The sequence below is a fragment of the Halichoerus grypus genome, chromosome 10, assembly GCF_964656455.1.
Source record: "Halichoerus grypus chromosome 10, mHalGry1.hap1.1, whole genome shotgun sequence".
Classification (NCBI taxonomy): Eukaryota; Metazoa; Chordata; class Mammalia; order Carnivora; family Phocidae; genus Halichoerus; species Halichoerus grypus.
In genome coordinates this window covers 13069791-13091883 of record NC_135721.1, presented here as the reverse complement: position 1 = coordinate 13091883, position 22093 = coordinate 13069791, and positions in this window count along the sequence as shown.

Genomic DNA, 22093 nt, shown 5'->3' with positions numbered 1-22093 from the left:
CTGACTGTGTCTCTGCCCTTCCTACCATCTTTGATGTGGTATCTTCTCCACATTTAGCTGTGGAGAGTCTGTTCCACCAGTCTTTGGGTCTTTTTCTGGGTTATTATACTGATGTGGGTGTTATCTAAGTGTATCCATGGGATGAGGAGCCCAGGATCCTCCTACACTGTCATCTTCCCTGGAAGTCCTAACATTTGTCTATCTTTATTCATTTTCTGACTTGTCCTGGATTGATAATTTTCCCCCCTTTCCCTCTTCTAGTGTTTTAGAAGATCTAAGTATTATTTCCATTTGTGCAGTGGCTCTCTATTGTGGTGACCCATCAGAATCCCATGTAGAACTTAAAAAAAAAAAAAAAAAAAAAACAATCCAAAAGACTGCTTCTAAGGTCTAAGGCCCAGACATTTGCATTTTTATAAAACATCATAGATGATAAGGATGTAAACCAGCTTTGAGAACCAATATTTTAGTGTTACTTTTAAAATTTCAACATATGTATATTTAAACATATCTTGCTAATATAGATAATAGAAGAATATATATAAAGTTTTCCCTTCTTATACATTCAAATAAGATGATATTTTTGAGATACTTTTTCTTTGTTCATATATATATATCTTAATTGTATTTTATTTAATTGCATTTTACTTCATAAACATATTATCAACAATTAAACAATTATTTGGATGAAACTACACATTTTGCTTGTTTCTTTGCTTGCTTTTGCATTTCTCTTTGGATTTCATTCTGCTTTTTGTTTGTTTGTTTTTGTTTTGCAGAAATGTGTTCTCCAGAATTTTTTTTTTTTTAAAGATTTTATTTATTTATTTGACAGAGAGAGACACAGCGATAGAGGGAACACAGGCAGGGGGAGTGGGAGAGGGAGAAGCAGGCTTCCCACGGAGCAGGGAGCCCGATGTGGGGCTCGATCCCAGGACCCTGGGATCATGACCTGAGCTGAAGGCAGACGCTTAACGACTGAGCCACCCAGGCACCCCTCTCCAGAATTTTTTTCAGAAAGGACAAATAAATGTCACAGTGCATTTGGTTGCTAGGTAACTCTTCTATCTTCTTCTGACAATAACACAATTTTTTTTAGAAAATTCCTCCTCTAGCACTAGCCATTTGATGTGATCTTCATGGGGCTGTAAGTCACTATATTCTATGCCAATGACCATGGACATGGGTATCTGATCCATGCCTGGCCAGTCATAGTACAACATCACTTGGAGCACAGAGATTTTTTAAAAAGAGAGGGGTGTAAGATTGAAGTTTAATTAGAGTCTTCCCAAGGATTTAATATATACTGATGTAATTTTGTTTTTACAAAGTAGGATGATATAAAATCAAAGTAGTTTCCATGATGTTTCTTCCTTCATCTATGACGTGGAAGAGTGATGTAGTCAGTGGGAGAGAAGAATGCCACAAGATAGGGAAAAAAATGGATATAGAAGAGAAAAAGAGAGAGAGAGGGGGAAAGAGAGATTGAGACCCAATAATAATAGTTGAGACTCTGGATACAGTCATGCTTGCATGACCCCTTTTCTTACCAGTTATATGAGCCATTAAAGTCCCTCTTCTGTTTAAACTTGTTTGAATTAGATTTATTTCACTTGCACCTGAAGGAATCCTGGCAAATACAGGTAGAAAATTTTCTTAGTTGGAAAACGTCTATTTTGCCCTTATACTTGAATGATAGTAAATCCTGAACAAAGAATTTTATGTTTAGAAACCATTTTTCTTTAGCCCCCTGAAGACATTTTTCCATTGCTCTCTAGTTTTATTCTTCTCCAAGGAGTTATGACCATCTAAAAGATTATTACATTTACTTTTTATTATTACTAGAATGTGGGTTCTGTGAAAGCAGGGTTTTGTTAATTGCTATGTCCTTGGCATCTAAAATAATACCTAACACCTAACTGCCCAATAATTGTTTTTTGACTGCATGCACTGGAAATTCAGTTCAAATTGTAGTTGTGTATCTTAAAAAGCTTGATATATATTGATATGCCCAAGTTAACTAAAAAGGACATTATATATAATGCTTATTCCATTATGCGGATTTATTCCCAACCCTCTATTTATGTTTTTGCAAAGAGATATCTGGGTTAAAGAACTTTCCTATAAATTATTATTGAATTTTAAGCTGAATAATAAAGATTCTAATGCCTAGAGAAGATAGAACAAATATATCACACCCCTTACAGATTTTTGTTTTAAGAAGACATCTTTCTTTGGCTATACATGAAATAGGTTCACTTATTTATTTATTTTTTCAACAGCTAAGGTGATTTACAATAAATATTTTCAAGCCTATATTCAGGTTTTAGTTCTGGATGCTTTATAAGTTTACCACATATTGCTTTGGATTTTAGGACTTCAGAATTTGGTCCAATATTTGAGTATCTGAGTGAGGCTGAATACAATGGGAAGATTATCTTATAATCCTTAAATCCTATACATTATTTATGAATTTGAGTTGTGCTTGATTTTTAAAAATGAGTATTTTGTTGGTTGTTATTCAGCTTTTTGTCTTTTGTGGATTTCTTGGTCATTTTCTATTATACTTAAAGAGAGTCTGTTCTTTTCCGTGTGTTAATCCACAACAAAAAGTGACATGTTCTCGTTGGACAGGACAAGTGACAGGTTTTTGTTCTTCCAGTATTAACTAAGCACTTTATAAGACTGAAAAGCTATAAATCATTGGTATAGAAGATTTTGATCTACCTCCTACTACTCAGGTGAAAATTTAAGTAAAGATAGTATAGTGAGTACTGTTTTGGTTTTGTTTTGGTGTAAGGAATATTATGATATAATAAGGAAAGATGATATTTGGTTTAAAATTTTTTTTTTTTGTCAAAGAAGTTGTTTAATAGTGTGACAATAAAAATCTTTTCCCTTATGTTGATTAGTGAGGGAAAAACAACCACAGAGCATAAATAGTCTGTGATTGCTGGCATCAAATACAGTTAGAGGATGAAAAACAATAGTCAACCCCCAACTAAACGGAGTGTGAACTGTTCTTGAATAAATCTCTTAAACTGAATGCTTTGAATGTTAGGATTTTTAGAGGAGCTTTTCTTTTTCACTTGTTTCCCTAATTTTTTTTAAGATTTTATTTATTTATTTGACAGAGAGACAGCAAGAGAGGGAACACAAGCAGGGGTAGTGGAAGAGGGAGAAGCAGGCCTCCTGCTGAGCAGGGAGCCTGATGCGGGGCTCGATCCCAGGACCCTGAGATCATGACCTGAGCCGAAGGTAGACGCTTAATGACTGAGCCACCCAGGCGCCCCACTTGTTTCCCTATTTTAAATGGGTGAAAAGTGAGTACATTTCTTAAATTTGGAGGGATTTAAGTTTATTTTAAAATTTGAGATTGATTTAGTTAGCTTTAGAGGAGCACAGAGAAGAGTGTGGGTCACAGGACTAGAAAATTCTGAACTTGATCCCCAGCTTGGTGACTCAAATTCCACAACCTGTGTAAAATAACAATGTAATTCCTCTTGCCCTCTGTACATATACCTCTTCCTTGAGCAGTGGGTTTTCTCACACTTCCCATTTTATTGATTGTACTCCTTCTTCCTTTCGAAAATCGTTCTTACTAACCTCAATTTGGGAAAACCAAACCAAGCCAAACCAAACCAAACAAAAAAACTTCTCTTCACCCATTCAATCTTTTATCCACTCAAGGGCCAGATCGCGAGGTAAGATGATATTTTAAATGAAGCTAAGTCTTAATCCACTCAGCTTTTGGTACCTAATAAATTCATTTGTAAAAGATTGCTGATCCAAAGTTTTTCATGCAACTGATGAATTAGACTTCTAGACTTTGGGCTTTGGGAATGCTATAATGAAGGAAGGGACCAGAGCTTATGGATCTTAATTGCCTTTTTCTAGTTACCAAGAAAAAAGAATCTCTTTGAATAGGCAGAGTGGGTCAGTGTTCCTTGAATAGTCACTAGGAATGGGATTCTTGTAGCATGGTAGTCGTAACCCAGACCAGTGTTATTTGAACTTGGAGGCACAGAAGAATCCTCTAACCTGGTTGAAAATGCATAATTCTGAATCTTAACTTCAGAGATTTTTATACATTTGGTTTGGGAAGGGTACCAGGAATTTGCGCATGTATGTATATGTGTGTATTCTAGTATGTTTTTGACAAACATCTTAGGTAGTTCTGATACTGGTTTTATAAAGGCCATAGTTTGAAACCTGGCTTAGATGTTAGTACCAGGTAAATTTTTCCATGCACCACAAAAACCTGTCTGTCTGTATTAATAAGCTTCAAACACCAGCTGGTGTTCAAGGCAAATCTGACTCTATTGTCTTCCACATTGTACCACTAATTTTAATTCTTATTTCTGACACCTTTAGACTTGGTGTTCATGTGTACTTTTTCCAGGATTTGGATTTTTGTTCTTCTCTAGTGACTGTGGCTTGACTTAAACAGTAACCTCACTGTCTTCTGTTACCTCAGGTAGGTATTTTGTACTTCAATGTCTATAAAGTCTGGTGAGATGATCTTCCTTTTAACACTTGTACTTTCCGAATGAACATGTATTATTTTTATGGGAATTCTAAAACAAATAACAAAAAAGAAGGAAAAAAAAAACATGTTCACATCCTAAAATATCACAGGCAATTCTAGCCATAGGAGGACCTTGTGAGAAGACCTTTAACAATTTTGGTACAACTGGTTAGGTCATTTTTCTAGTGCAGCTTCTCTGTTCTAAGTATTTTCCTATCCTTCAGTGCTGCATAAGATTTCCTGGAGTACATAATGGACTCATTATAATAGTTGATGGTCCCTTGCTCAATTTCTTTTGACCTTGAAAGTGAGTTTTTCTCCCACTTACCAGCTCTCCTCTTGAACCCTTGGACCATAACATAGACCTTTATAACCTATGCTACCATTTCTCAAGTGTCAGTTTGACCATGTTATTTCCTATGCCCACCCTCCCTTCTCATCCTCAAATTTAAACCACTTCAATGGCATTTGGTATTTCTTAAAGACTCAAGTCTTTAAGATGGTCTTAAAAATGTTGATTTTCATCTTTATTTACTTCTCTGGCCTTTTGCACTCTCACCATTTTCTTCCTTCTCCAAAGAAACTGCACAAGCTTTCTTTTTGCTTGGAACTCTGTCCTTCACCCTTCCTTCTATGCCTATTTAATTCCTACTTATGTCTTCAGTTCTTATCACGTCTTGGAGCAAATGCTCCTTGACTTCAAACAAGTAAAACCTTCATATTTTAAATTCTTATGTTACCCTGTACCTCTCCTTTGTAAAACTATACTTTTATATTTATTTGTGTGATTATTTTACAGGTGTCCACCAGCCCACCTAGCAGTCTAAGATCCATGAGTACACTGAATATGTCTGTTTTTCTCAATAGTGGATCCCAGCTTCCAGCATGATGCGTGGCACACAGCAGGGGCTCTTCTGTATTTGTTGAATGAATGATTCCACTTCTGAATTAAAGAATTAAACTGAATTAAAGAATATACATAACAATCATGATAAAAGAAATGAGCATGGCTATGGCAACATTCAGAAGAAGAGGTTGCTCACCTGACTCCACCCCTATATGTCCCAGAGCTTTGCCTGTTATAGTTAGCTAGACCATACAGACCACTAGATATTTAATAATAACTGAAGATGCTTTCAAACTTAGACTACAAAATGACCAGATGATTTGTTTAGAATGTCAACCTGGAATGAGCACTATTTACAGTTTAAATATATATAGCTAAGTAGGAATATTTGTCTACTTTTAATTTTACGGTATGAAAATTGGCACATTAATTAATTTTCTTTTTGAATCAAGCTAAATCCACTCCAAACTTACCCTCCTTACCTCTACTGACCTCAGTTGGCAGAAGTCTGATCTCAGTTGAGTTTTGATGGCAAGCCCTTCCAGAAACCCTTGCCCTTACTCTTACGGCTACAATGCATCTCACTACAATCTCCCCATCTGTGGTATCGCTTCTAAGCAGGCACAGCTGTCCTGCATTTAGGAAAATCAGATATTCCTGTTTTTCTCCTTTATCTCCTCAGTCTGGCCCCCTCCTCATTTCAATACCACTGGTAACCTCCATCTTCTTTTACTCTGGGACCACCTAGCACATTCCCTAAAAGGGACTACTGAAACCCAAAACTCTACTTTCTGCTGGAGGTGAGGAGGTAAGGATTGCTTAGGGTCTTAGAAACGTCATATTGGTTTCCTTTTTCCTTGCCTAGGAAAGAGAAAGCGGATATTAATACCAACTGTTTACTTTATTAATACCTCATTTTGTATATATGTGCATGTATAGTGACTAATAGAGGTTCTGATTTCAGCTTCTATTTCATTTTGATTACCAAGGTGATAAGAATCAATTACTATGGTTTCCTAGGGAGTAATTATGATCTGGTCTGAACAGTATATGGTGTGTTGGACTCCACTCATTTCCTATATTGTCAGGAGTGTGCTGGGACATCTATGTCTTACTTCAGGATTCTTATTACTAACTCTTTCTCTACCTTTGCATTTACGTAGTGTTTGAGAACTGATTTGTTTGATTTCCGTAGAGTTTTCATTCCCTTGGCTTGATTAATCAGAGATGGTAAAAGGGACATTTCTGTGCTTCAAATGAATTTTGGAGTTAGTCATTTCTGTATTCAGAGTGCACATATGGGGGCGCCTGGGTGGCTCAGTCAGTTAAGCGTCTGCCTTCAGCTCAGGTCATGATCCCAGGACCCTGGGATCGAGCCATGCATCGGGCTCCCCACTCAGTGGGGAGCCTGCTTCTCTCTCTCCCTCTGCCATTCCCCCTGCTTGTGCTCACTCTCTCTCTCTTTCTGTCTCATAAATAAATAAAATCTTAAAAAAGAAGTGCACGTATGTTGCCTATTGAAATTGTGACGTTAGGCCAGTGGTTCTCACTCATGGGTGATTTTGCCTGCTGGGTAACATTTGGCAGACATCTTTGATTCTCACCATTGCAGGAGTGAAACTGGCATTTAGTGGGTGGAGGCCACGGATGCTGCTAGACACCCTACAGTGCACAAGACAGCACCCTCCTGCTCCCTAACAAATAATCATCTGGCCCAAAGTATTTAGGTTGAAGAACCTTGTCTTAGGAAGATTTCTTAACCTTTCTAGATTTAGTTTCCTCATCTACAAAATGGAGATAACAATATGCATTTATAGGACTGTTGTGCAGCAAAAATTAGATTATAGCACTGTAAAACAGTTTTCCATTTAGTAGAAACTAATAGATGGGAATTATAAATATTAGTATTAAATAATATTAGAACTGGAAGGTTTTAGAAAGTGTGTTGACCAGCTGTCTTGTATCATGCAAGTGCTGTGCACCGTTTCAAATGTACTTGGCTTTGCTTTTACACCAGTCACTGTGAAGGTGACCACTTCTGTGCAGGCTTTGATCTGCTTCCCTTCAGTGCAACTTGAGAGCACTTTGTTTCAGGCTTTTCTTCACACTTCTCCTTTCCTGACCAGGACTTCTCTGACATCTCTGACCCCTGTGGAACCCTGCTCTGCATTCGAGCAAGTGCAAACTCTAAGCGGGGCACTGGAGGACACTTAGAGCCATGCTCGACTGATGAGGCTCTAAGCTGCTGAATAGAAGCTTCCTTCCTCTTTTTGTCCTCTAGGTGGACAGCTCTGGGACTGCTCATTTCACGAGGCTCCCAAGAGGTTCCGAGCACCTGTGGCCAACTCGATATCCTACAGATCCTTCTATTGGCTTCTTCTCCTTCCCTGTGTCACTCCTCTTGTCCTTCACTTCATCTCTCTGGGATCGTTTCTCAAATATACTGCTTGCATGTAGGCTTTTTTCCTCAACTCTGCTTTTAAGAAACCCTGTTGGTGACACTTCTCATCTAGGAGATAGGGAAATGGAGGCCCAGAAAGTTGAGGTAATTTGCCAAAGGTCACACAGCCCGTGCAAAAGCCACATTGGAAACAATGTGTCCTGACACTTTTTCAGTGCTCTTGTTGCCACAGTTTCTCTCCACATTATAGTTTGGCTTAGTTTATCAAGGCTATTTATGTGCTAACTGTTTTGGTTATTATTAGGGACTGTTAAAATATGACAGGGAGGCATATGCTAATAAAATACGTGGGTTTCTAGAATGCCAGCAAAAATTGTTTATGTCTTGGTTTAAAAAATTATATAAAGATGTTTAGGTGTTCTACCATCTGGAACGTCTACAAAAATATAAAACTGTATCTCAAGTTTACATGATACCTAAATATATACATATAATTATACTTCTATAAGGTTTGTATAACAAGAAGTGTTGTTACAAACTTTCATCAAATTTCAATATTATTCATTATTTTGCAAAATCTGCAGGTCATTTTAAGATGTGAAAAAGCCACTGATTGGCAAAAATGCAATCACACCTAATAGTGTTCAAAATGATTGATTGAATGTGTTGCTAAAAAAGAATTTAGAGTTAGTTCTTAAAGCATCTGTAATAAATCTGACAAACTAAGAATAGGCAGAAATATATTGTTACTTTATGTGGTATCTAGCCTGGCCTGTCTGTAACATTACATTTTCCAGAAGTTGGAAAGAGCATGGTTTTCGTCTGCATAGACAGCTCTTCTGTCACAATCTAATTTGCAGTTGCTCTTAACGAATTGTAAACTCATGCCAAGTGGGAGTTGATATATTAATCCATGTTAATATTTGTGAAAATGCATGTGAACATAGTAAATGAGTCATCATAGGGTCTGGATTACCTTGCTCAAGAACAAAAATATCAGCAGGGTTTCTGCATCTGTGAACTCAGAAAAGCATTAAGGTTCAGCTTACCTACCTCAGTAAGTACTGGACTTATCCCAGTGATGCTGGATCAAAGTGGTGGTTCTGTTCTAAGGAGAGAAGAGAAATAGGGATGGTTTTGGAGAAAAACAATAGGAAATGGGGGATGGGGATTAGATGATGCTGTTAGAAAGTGTTCACATTTTCCACCCAACAGGAACAATTAATTTTCTTTCCTTCCTTCCTTCCTTCATTCGTTCCTTCCTTCCTAGGCTTAGAAAGGCTTTGCAAATCCAGGATTACATCTCAGGAAAGTTTAAGTGATATTAGTGGCTAGGTTGAAAATTTCCCTCAGAATAGAGATTTTCTTGATGATGCTAGTTCACCCATTATCTCCAGGCTACTTACCTTGCCCTTAAGAACCACTTAATATGTGACAAAAGTTTGTGTGTCATTTGGATGTTAAGAATAGTGGCTATACAAAGGCAGTTTTAAAGCAGGGAAAGGATTTCCAATATTTATTATACCAATGAGCAGGAGTTGGAGGAAACTTGTGGCAGAAAAAACACTTTTGATGCTATTTCTATAATACAATTAAGAGATGATGAAAGTTTCATTAGAATGTGTGAGTGGGGGTGGTGAGCACACATTCAATTTGGGAGTAAGGGGAAATTTCTTCGCCTGTTGGTTGAAGGAATATTTTGCATACATATTTTGTATGAATTCTTTGTATGTATGTATGAATTCATACATATTTTATATGACTTCTTCAACATTATTGACTTTTCCTCAGAAATATATTGTGATTTAACATTTATTGGCATTCATTCATTCATTCACTTACTCAGATGTTTTTGGTGCATCAAACATATTGTAGATCCATACACAGCAAGGGGAAAGGATGTAAAGATTACATGGAAACTACTGAATATGGTGACAGATACAGATCTTGATTTCTGCTAGAGGAGATTATAAACTTTCTTTATAAATGGTTATATTTTTTGCTTTATGGAGAAAAACAAACAATAAAGACCCAAGAGATGTGTGTTCTTTTTTTGGCATTAAATTTCTGAGTCACCTTAGATAGGCACTTCTCTAGCTGTCAGATTCCTAGTTTGTAAAGTAAGGAACTTGAAACTTCAAAATGCTATGAGCTGCTCAACACCATTAGTTATTGGGGAAATATAAATGTAAACCACAAGGAGATATCATTTCATACCAACTAGAATAGTTATAATAGATTAGACAGATAATAACAAATGTTAGTCAGGATATGGCAAATGTGAACTCTCATTCATTACTGGTGGGAATGTAAAAATAGTGCAGCCACTTGGGGAAATAGTTTGGCAGTTTCTTAAAAAGTTAAACATAAAGCTACTATATGATCCAGCAATCCCACTCTAGGTATTTATTCAAGAGAAAGGAAAACATATGTACACACAAAGACTTGTGAGTGAATGCTTATAGAATTATTCCTGTAGCCCCAAACTGGAAACAATGTCCCTCAACTTGTGAATGAGTAGACAAAATAGGTAGATCCATATAATGAAATACTATTCGGCAAAAAAGGGAACAAACTACTGACATATGCTACTTCATGAATGAACCTCAAAAACGTATAAAGTGAAAGCATTTAGACACAAGAGACTACATATTACATGATTCCATTTTTATGACCTGTTCAGAAAAGACACATTTATAGAGACAGAAAGTAGATTAGTAACTTCTACCTGGGCCTCGGGGTAGGATAGAAGTTTAAATGTCATGAGGGATCTTACTGGGGAGATGAAAATGTTCTAAAACTGACTTATTATGATCATGGTTTTACCACTTGGTAACTTATTAAGAATCATTGGATTGTAACTTGGAAATGAATTTTGAGATTAGTAAAACATACCTCAGTTAAGTTGTTTGAAATATGCTATGAGCAATAGGGAATGGCCTCTGATTCCAGTATTGTTTGAGAGACATGCAGGCAAGAGACATAGTATGGCCAGAGTCAGCACATATTCTAAATGTGATTTCTGTGTTCTGTAGAACCATTACTGGAAGGTCTTTTTGGGGGGAGGGTTTTTTTTTTTTTTTCATTTTTAAAAAATTTAAATTAAATTAACTAACATATAATATATTGTTGGTTTCTGAGGTAGAGGTCAGTGATTTATCCGTCCTGCATAGTACCCAGGGCTCAGTACTACATCATGTGTGCTTGACTATGCACACATGCTTCTCATAGTGTGATTTGATCTGTTTTGCCTCTGACTTTAATATTTCACATCTATCAAGTATTTGTCCAGGGAGCACCATGTTTCCCTTTGTTTCCCCGGAAGGATAAAGGGGTCCAGGTTACAGGAGTTGGCTAAGGGGATGGCTCTACCTTCAGCATGAGTTTTACTCCATTGTAAAGCTGGCTGCTTAAATAGCTAAGGGAATACAATAGCACCTGCAGAGTCACCCAGGAATTTGTGCAAATTGTCTTTGGATGTTATTCTTTATAAATTAATTAATAAGTTCATAGATATGTTTTTATTTTTATTCTGCTTCCAAGCCATTTTCTTTCAAGTTTTTCATTAATTTCTCTTCTTTCATTATAGAATGAATAACATGTTTGCTCTTCTTCTCCAAGTTTTTTTATTTCTTTTTTTTTTCATTTTCTCTTGCATTTTCTCTGCTTTTGTTCAGTCTTCTCTTTTTTGGAATTCTTGGTTTTTTTCTTTTTTTGACAGTAGTATCTGACTATGACAATCTTTGGAAAATGTAAACTTTACTAAAGAAAAATATTGGGAAGAGAAACTAAGTATCAGGAAATCAATTTGCTTTTCTGTCTCAACTGTTTATTGATATATGACTCAAGTGAAATCACAATGTTGCAAAGATTTTAGTAAATCACTTCTTGAATGCATTTCCAATAAAGATTTAAAAACTTCTTTTGATCTCATGCTGAACATTCTTGTTTGCTGCTTTCAGTGACACAAGAATACCAAAGTATTTATTAAGTTAGGATAGCTAACATTTAGCTTTTTTCTTCTTCAAAATCAATTATGATTTATTTTGTGTTCTTCCAAAAAAAAAAAAAAAAAAGGATGGGAACCCAAAATGTGATTACAAAGAGCTTTGAGTGAAATGTTGAGTGAAATTTTTGCACTCAACACAACAGGCTGTTTGTATACACTGGGGCTAGCAATCCCCCCTGCTTATGTTAGCACTCTTTCGGTCTATCTTAGATTATAATTCCCCTGGGCAAGATAGTATAGCCAACAAAACCTAGAGTTTTGTTGATAATTAAATAAGCATTAGCTCTTGATTTTGTAGCACATTACCATAAATAATAATGAAACTTTGTAGGTATTATGTACTCACTTAGGTGAACATTTAGACCTTTATGCAGTATGAAGCCCTACTTAGTAATTTACCATATCCTAGAATTTTAGAGCTTACTAAAGAGTTAATTCTCTTGCAGTCACTCAAAATATTTTGTATTAGTTTGTCTTGGGCAAGTCTAGTGTTATAACGAAACAACACATTAGACTCTAAGAGAAACAAGCTCACCCGACAAACAACAGTGGCTTATCAAAACATACCTGAGGAAAGTTTGACTTCTACTTGATAGAACATAACATACAAAATAAAACCTTGATGATAACAACAAAGATTTATTTAGTGTATATTATGTGCCAGCACATCAAGGAGAAATTCATTTAATTTTCTCAATATTTTAGGTGAGGAAACTGAAGCAGAGATGTAAAAAAACCCAAAAACCAAAAAACACACTTGCCCAAAGGGCAATAAAGGGGCAAAGCTGGGTTTTGAACTTAGGCAGTCTGGCTCTACTCTGTGTTTAACTACTACTACACTCTACCTCCTTGCTAAGTAGATGAGATTCGGCACATGGTGCATTGTAGGTGTTCAGTAGATAAAGAATGAAAAAATACCACACCAAATAATTAAGACTGGACCTACTGGAAATATACTATTACAAACTGGGAAAAGAAAGACAGGGAACAATGCTTTCAAGAATCTGATAGAAAATAATTTACTACTTAAAATCCTCTAATAAGACAAGGTTTAATCAAGTGTGAGTGTATAATAAGAACAATTTTAGTTTCAAATATTCAAAATTACCTTCGATTCATTCTTATTAGAAAGCTACTAGAGGATAGATACTAAATTTTTTTTAAAAAGTGTCATGACATAAGGAGAATAGTGGATTTATAATGGGATTTTTTTTTTTAAAGATTTTTTATTTATTTATTTGAGAGAGAGAGAGCATGAGAGGGAGGAGGGTCAGAGGGAGAAGCAGACTCCCCACTGAGCAGGGAGCCCGATGCGGGACTCGATCCTGGGACTCCGGGATCATGACCTGAGCCGAAGGCAGTTGCTTAACCAACTGAGCCACCCAGGCGCCCCTATAATGGAATTTTTAAGAAGAGAGCAGGATGAAGGGTGAAGAAAGAACCAAGAGGATAACTCTGTTGTAGGCTCAGAGAGTAAGCAGTTTAGAGTGGAGTAGGCAACTGGGGAGCTCTGGAGAGAGATTATCAGGAAAAAAAGGAATTGATATGTTTTTGAAATCCTTGAGCATTTGAAAATAATACAATAAATATATGACCTTTCTATCTGGACATTTGGATATAATCAAGAAAAACAATCAGAAAACTGGCAATTATTGGGGCGCCTGGGTGGCTCAGTCATTAAGCGACTGCCTTCAGCTCAGGTCATGATCCCAAGGTCCTGGGATCAAGCCCCGCATCGGGCTTCCTGCTCCGCGGGAAGCCTGCTTCTCCCTCTCCCACCCACCCCCCCTCCTTATGTTCCCTCTCTCGCTGTGTCTCTCTCTGTAAAATAAATAAATAAAATCTTTAAAAAAAAAAAAAAAGAAAACTGGCAATTATTAAATCCAAGTAGAGAGGGAATTGTATACAAAGGAGTGAATAAAATCTTTTTTTTAAAATTTTTTTATTGTTATGTTAATCCCCATACATTACATCATTAGTTTTAGATATAGTGTTCCATGATTCATTGTTTGTGCATAACACCCAGTGCTCCATGCAGAACGTGCCCTCCTCAATACCCATCACCAGGCTAACCCATCCTCCCACCCCCCTCCCCTCTAGAACCCTCAGTTTGTTTTTCAGAGTCCATCGTCTCTCATGGTTCTTCTCCCCCTCCGATTTCCCCCCCTTCATTCTTCCCCTCCTGCTACATTCTTCTTCTTCTTTTTTTCTTTCTTAACATATATTGCATTATTTGTTTCAGAGGTACAGATCTGAGATTCAACAGTCTTGCACAATTCACAGCGCTTACCAGAACACATACCCTCCCCAGTGTCCATCACCCAGTCACCCCATCCCTCCCACCCCACCCCCCACTCCAGCAACCCTCAGTTTGTTTCCTGAGATTAAGAATTCCTCATATCAGTGAGGTCATATGATACATGTCTTTCTCTGTTTGACTTATTTCGCTCAGCATAACACCCTCCAGTTCCATCCACGTCGTTGCAAATGGCAAGATCTCATTCCTTTTGATGGCTGCATAATATTCCATTGTATATATATACCACCTCTTCTTTATCCATTCATCTGTTGATGGACATCTTGGCTCTTTCCACAGCTTGGCTATTGTGGACATTGCTGCTATAAACATCGGGGTGCACGTACCCTTTCGGGTCCCTACTTTTGTATCTTTGGGGTAAATACCCAGGAGTGCAATTGCTGGATCATATGGTAGCTCTATTTTCAACTTTTTGAGGAACCTCCATACTGTTTTCCAGAGTGGCTGCACCAGCTTGCATTCCCACCAACAGTGTAGGAGGGTTCCCCTTTCTCCGCATCCCCGCCAACATCTGTCATTTCCTGACTTGTTAATTTTAGCCATTCTGACTGGTGTGAGGTGGTATCTCATTGAGGTTTTGATTTGGATTTCCCTGATGCCGAGCGATATTGAACACTTTTTCATGTGTCTGTTGGCCGTTTGGATGTCTTCTTTGGAAAAATGTCTGTTCATGTCTTCTTCCCATTTCTTGATTGGATTCTTTGTTCTTTTGGTGTTGAGTTTGATGAGTTCTTTATAGATTTTGGATACTAGCCCTTTATCTGATATGTCATTTGCAAATATCTTCTCCCATTCTGTCAGTTGTCTTTTGGTTTTGTTGACTGTTTCCTTTGCTTTGCAAAAGCTTTTTATCTTGATGAAGTCCCAATAGTTCATTTTTGCCCTTGCTTCCCTTGCCTTTGGCGATGTTTCTAGGAAGAAGTTGCTGCGGCTGAGGTCGAAGAGGTTGCTGCCTGTGTTCTCCTTTAGGATGTTGATGGACTCCTGTCTCACATTGAGGTCTTTCAACCATTTGGAGTCTATTTTTGTGTGTGGTGTAAGGAAATGGTCCAGTTTCATTCTTCTGCATGTGGCTGTCCAATTTTCCCAACACCATTTGTTGAAGAGACTGTCTTATTTCCATTGGACATTCTTTCCTGCTTTGTCGAAGATGAGTTGACCATAGAGTTGAGGGTCCATTTCTGGGCTCTCTATTCTGTTCCATTGATCTATGTGTCTGTTTTTGTGCCAGTACCATACTGTCTTGATGATGACAGCTTTGTAGTAGAGCTGGAAGTCTGGAATTGTGATGCCGCCAGCTTTGCTTTTCTGGAGTGAATAAAATCTTAATACACGATTTAGCTTGATAATGAATAAGTACAGAATAACAGTAATTTAAGGACTAAGTTGGACAAAATTAAGATAAAACTGCACTATCAGGACAGAAGGTTAGGAGGCCGATTTAGACGTAGCAGTTTTGAGTATGTTAAATATTGATCTACTATAATTGAAAGTAAATAGATAATTTCTAAAATTGATAAATCAAGGAATAGCAGTATAAGCATTTTATTGAAAAATACGGATGAAAATATCAGAAGAAGCAAATGAAATAATTAGAAGTGTTTGCTATTGAAACTAGGGAGTGTTGAGTACTAAGGAAAGGAACTTATCTTAGTTGGGTTGGACTATTATAACAGGATACCATAGACTAAGTGGATTATACACAAAAGACATTTATTTCTCACAGTTCTGGAGGCTAGGAAGTCCAAGATCAAGGCATTGGCAGATTTGGTGTTTATTAAAGGCCTGCTTTCTGGTAGATAGATGAAGCTGTCTCACTGTGTCTTCAGCAGGTGGTAGGAGGAAGGGAGTTCTTCCAAGTGTCTTTTATAAGGACTCCACCCCCGTGACCTAATGACCGTTCAAAAGACTCCCACCTCCTAATTTCATCCCAACAGGAGTTGGGATTTAACATGTGATTGAGGGGGGGGGAGGCACAAAACAGTCTGTGACAGAACTGTTCTTTTGTTGCAAGCCTATCATAAATATTGGCTTGAAAATTATGTATATCCATTACTTTAGAAATTAATGAAAATACAATAAAAATAGATCTGCTGAGGATCAGTAACGGGCTGAAGAAGCTGATAATAAAGATTATGAAATATTGGAAACATTTTTAAAAAGTCTAGAATTATATTCTTTGGTACTACTTAAATTAGAGCAAAATCTCAATATGGTTTCAGCACAGCTCTACATGGCGATGGAAGCAGACTTTGTTAAGGGTTCTGTGATCCTTGCCTCATTTGGCTCTGCTGGGTCAGTGTTCCTGCCTTCCCCTCATTCAGTCTAGGATCTTAGACAAACTATCTTTGAGCAGTCAACCTAGACTCCTTAACTGACCCCTGGGAAGCTTCCCTTGCCTCTTCTGGGTTTTCTTTATTTGGGGGCCTGCCTTACCATACTCTTATCAAGTCATCTGATGTAGGTGACTTTGTCCCAACCAGGAGAAGGGAAGGTGGAGTAACCAAGCCAACATGTCCTAACTTGCGGGTACTCTGACAGCTGATGTGAGTGTTTGTGGCTGATTTTATAAGATAAATATTGATTTCTACCTCCAATGATTAGAATCATTCTTACTTACAGTTATCCTCCACCCCACTCCATTCATCTCTTTCCTTATTCAACTGAGGCAGAAATGTAAAGAAAGTACACAGGCTTTGGAATCTGCTTAAGTTCAAACACTTATTAGCTGCATGACTTCTCTAGACTGAGTGATAAATCTACAAGGCAACATAACTGATGAAATTAAATGAACTAGTGTATGTAAAACACCAGGCACAAAATTATAACTGCTATCATTATTATTAATACTATTATTGTTAGTAGTAGCAGTAGATAATCAGTAGTATTTTCATGTCAGGGCTTAAGGGGCAACTTGGCCTTTAGATATCTTATTTTCATCTCAAATGGCAAAGTTAGAGTATCTTTTTTCTATTTGTCACTTTATCATCACAGCACTCATCTTTCAATCTGTGATAATAAGCAATAACCAATTTATGTATTTGTTTTTAAATATTTAATTAATTAATTAAATTAGAGAGAGTGGGTGAAGGGAGGGGCAGAGGGAGAGCGAGAGAGACAATCCCAAACAGACTCTGTGCTGAATGCAGAGCCCCATGCGGAGCTTGATCCCACAACCCTGAGATCATGACCTGAGCCGAAATGAAGAGCCACCCAGGCGCCCCAACAGTAATCAATTTATTGATGACCTAAAAGATGATAAATGATTCTCCCAAATGTTGTTTTTCAAAATGTCTCTGTTTTATGTTTTCATGAAAACCTCCAGACAACTCTTTCTCCTCCATTTTCTACATTTCTATCAGTTTAGGATGAGAGGAGAAAGGAGCCACTTTAATGTGGAATAAAATTCATCAAATTCTTGGGGTGCCTGGGTGGCTCAGTCAATTAAGCATCTACCTTTGGCTCAGTCATGATCCCAGGGTCCTGGGATCCAGTCCCACATTGGGCTCCCTGCTCAGCGGGGAGCCTGCTTCTCCCTTTCCCCACTGCTTATGCTATCTCTCTCTCACTCCCTCAAATACATAAATAAAATCTTTAAAAAAATTCATCAGATTCTTTTTGTGCACCCAATAAAAAGTTCTATCATATCCCATCCCTAAATTGGGCAATAATGTAGAACCTTGCTGGTGTTGCCTCGGGGAAGATGTTATTGAAAGAAGTATTAGGAGAAGGAAGGGAAAAATGAAGGGGGGGAAATGGGAGGGAGAGATGAGCCATGAGAGACTATGGACTCTGAGAAACAATCTGAGGGTTTTAGAGGGGAGGGGTGTGGGGGGACAGGTTAGCCCGGTGATGGGTATTAAGGAGGGCATGCACTGTATGGAGCACTGGGTGTTATATGAAAACAATGAATCATGGATCACTACATCAAAAACTAATGATGTATTGTATGGTGACTAACATAACATAATAAAAGAAAGAAAGAAAGAAAGAAGTTATTACCTGTGCCTTTCAAGGTTTTTTGTTTTTTTGTAGTCCTGATTTGCCTAGTCATCCCCTTCTTTCCATGAGAAGTCATCCTCTTCATATGGAAATATACATGTAATTGCTTGCTTTGGCATGGATATAATATTGAGTTAGAACTTTCCAATTCGTCATGTGATAAATAACAATAGTTGTCTTTGAGATTTTGATATTCTTTATTATTCCATAAAGATTTTAGTTTCAAGATGAAAATATTTCATGCTGAGAATTTAGGTTTTTTCTTTCTCCTGAACTTTTTTTTCTCATAACTATGTATATAATCTTGTAAACTTCTATGTGTTAAAGCAGGTTTAATGGGAATAGACAAAATTATTTAAAATTTTACTTATGAAAGGCCAGACTAGTGTTTAATTTTATAAGATCTACAAATAGAAAACCTTGCATGAACAAATCAGCTTTGTTCATGAAGAACAGATTATTTAGATGCCATATCTGATAGTTAATGTAAACACATGCTCATTTATTTCCCAAATATTCAGAGCCTCTGATCGTCTTTGAAACACTTCCACTTCCAGCTAAAAAGGCATTTTAATACTACTTCCCAACATCTACTTTCTTCTGACTATGCATGAAAAATGTCTTTTGAGAAAAGTGACTTTTGTTGAACTTTGCAAGAAAGTCAGTTTTATAGAGGTGATGGTCACAGGTTAGGTAATTCAATTATTCTGGTTTGTGAATTTGATTGTCAGTAGGTCAGGAGTGGGATTAGTAAGGAGACAAGATTGGTTAGATAGGCTGAGATCATTAGGTTTGATGTTGAATGCAGGTTCCATATAGCTTTGATGAGAGGACAAAAGGCCTAAAATATATCATCCAGCACACTGAAGTTGACTTTTTTAATATTCAAAATTGAAAATTTAGAAAGTACTGCTCCAAATGTACTAAACTGAGCATTTGTCTGAATTGAAGAATGAGTACAGGATTCCTACACTCATTTTATTTTCTCAAAGAATTGGTTTTGTAGGGATGCCTGGGTGACTCAGTCAGTTAAGCGTTGGCCTTCAGCTCAGATCATGATCCCAGGGTCCTGGGATGGGGTCCCACATTGGGTTCCTTGCTCACCAGGGAGCCTGCTTCTTCCTCTGCCTGCCGCTCCCCTTGTTTGTATTCTCAAGCTCTCTTGCTCTCTCTCTCTCTCTCTCTCTGGTGAATAAATAAAATCCTTTAAAAAATCTTTTTTTAAAAAAAGAATTGGTTTTGTAAGCAGCCAGTGACACTTGTTTCTTATTTCTATTTCCAATAAATGGTCAAGAGGGCAAGCCAAACATGTAATGAGTACCTCTATGTATTTAGTATCTTCTGTGCTCAGTGGCATATGTTCAAGGTTTTTCCTTCTTTTCTTCATTTGGGAAGATAAAACATGTAAATATGGAAATAAAGTAATAATACAAGATGGAAAGTGATAAGTGTTAATTGACTGATAGAGATAAAAATTACTTTCAGGAGAGAGGTCAGAGGAAGGAGAACTAACCTAAGTCTGGGGTGGTCAGTTATACCTTCACAGAAGGATTGGCATTGACTTGGACTTTGGCTTAGAATTTTGATGAGTAGAAAAAGGGGAAAATATGTTTTTGGTGAAGGAAAAATGTAAGTAGAACAAATTGGCTGGAGGGGGCGGATTTAGTTAAAGGAATAGTAGAAGATAAGGTTTATGGCTCAGAAATGGGAAAACCTGGAATGTGTTTAGAGAATGGCAGTAGCTTGCAATTGCCTTTGATGGAGGGGTGGGAAGCAAGAGTTGGAAAGATAGATTGGGAGCGTGGGGAATATAATGGACAATTTGTGGTAGGTACTGAATGTTCCTGACTCACAGTTGTCATCTTATAAATATTTTTTGAATAAATAAATTCTCTATTAGATGGAATACAATTGGCTTAGTACCTAGGTTGATCTGAGTTTCTTGAGCAGCTAGAGTTGTCATATATTTCAGCCTACCACTGATGCCTAGCAAGCATCTGCAGAAAAGAGAAAGGAAGACATTTAAAATCAATGAGCAGCTATTTATGCAAAGGAAGGTAAAAACTGGGAGCTTTCAAAGACAGGATAAGTGTTACATGTTAATTTCATGGTAAAATTTTTCTTAAATTTTGAAACGTTTCTATGTCAAGTTATAAATCAAGAAGTGAGATAACTTGGAAATAGAGAAGTAAATCAGTGAATATTGAAATTAAAGGCATCTGGGTGAATGGAAGAAGAAAGGTTTTGGTTAAAAATTGGATGGAATAAATTTGAAGTGAAGAATTGAGTGAAATGGGAATTAGTGAGTGATTTGTTGAGTAAGAAGAGTGCACATCTCCAGTATGGAAAAAGAAAATACATTTGAATTAGACAGACTGGATTTTGAATCTTCATCATCCAATGACTTGGGCAAGACACTTAACATTATTGAACCTTAGATTATATTCAGGTCATAAGGTTGTTGGGTTTAATGAAATGTTGGATATAAAATATCTGGCACTGTACCTGGCACCTTGTAGTTCTCAATAAATAATGGTAACCTTCCTCCATTTCAACCACTTTCCCTTCTTCCCTCCCCTTAGTATCATAACTGCTGAGCTTCCACACTAAAGTTCTGTTAGTAAAATGCAGAACATTTTGATTCACAAAGTCAGATAGAATTTACTTCCTGGATATCTACCCTGCTGCCTGGATGTCTTTTCATATTTGATCTGAGTAAAGACCAAATTCCATCTGGAGTTTATAAAACATCTTTCACTTGTCATTTTCAAACAGATTTTCTGCATGTGTCTACTAGATGGTTTGAAAGCTGTAAGGAGGAATAAAATGGTGTGAATGAATTCCAAGGTGATATGTAGAGTTCCCCATTGCAATGAACAGTTTTTTGTTATTAAAATCACCAAAGCTTATAATCAAAATTACCAAATGGATTTCCATAAGGAAGGAATAGTATGATTTTTATTAATATACTCAATTTCCTCACTGTTACTAACAGGATAAACTCAACATTCTTAGTATGACAATTATGTTCCTTCCGATCTGATTAAGGCTTTTATTTCATCCTTATGCATTTTTTTCAACCTTATTATTTGCAAACTGTGTTTCATATTCTCATCTAAATTTCACAGCTTCCCATTAACCATGTATTAAGTAGTGAATGTACTAATTCAAACTCGGTCTCTGTGATTCAACATTCTTGTTTTCTTTCCACAACAGAATGCTTTTTCTCTTTTGTATTCTCTACTAGATGTCTTTTTCTAATATATACTCTGTACCTTCCCATATCTGTGCTTTTGTTCACAATATTCCCTTTGCCTAGAGCAGTTTTTTTCCTGCCTGTTGTTGTATTTCTTTCGTGGTTCAAATGATACCTTTTCAGTGAAGCCTTCCCCGATGCTTCCAGTTGGAATTTTAGTTCCTTTCCCTATACTCCTGAAGTACTATGGACCTTTATTATAGCACAGTATCCAAGTTTGTTCTATTAGAGTTAATTATTATGACAGAAGCAGTAATTTGTTCCTCTAAATATCTATTTTCTTTAATAATATATAGAACTAATTTTTAGCTGGGCTCATGACTGCCTGAAATCAAGCAATATTCTCAGCCAGTATCCTCAAATAGAAATGGCTATGTATGATTAAGTTGTGGTTATTGGGATGCAAGTGGGGGTGTCACGTCATGTGTGTTAAAGGAGTCCTTACTGGGAGGGTGCTTGTCCCTCACCCCTTCCTGCTGGCTGCAGTGTATTCGTCATCTCTGAAATCAGCCAGCCATCTTGGGCCATGAATTAGGAGCTGTATGTTGAGAAACCAGGAGGATCAAGAGAGCAGCTTAGGTCCATGATGGTTCTAAAACTATCTTACTAGCTCTAGTCTATGGCTAGATTTCTTTCATGTGTGAGAGAAACTTATATTTATTTAATTCATTGCTAGTTTAGGATTTCTGTTATTTGAAACTGAATATGATTCTACTTGGTATAATTTTTATTA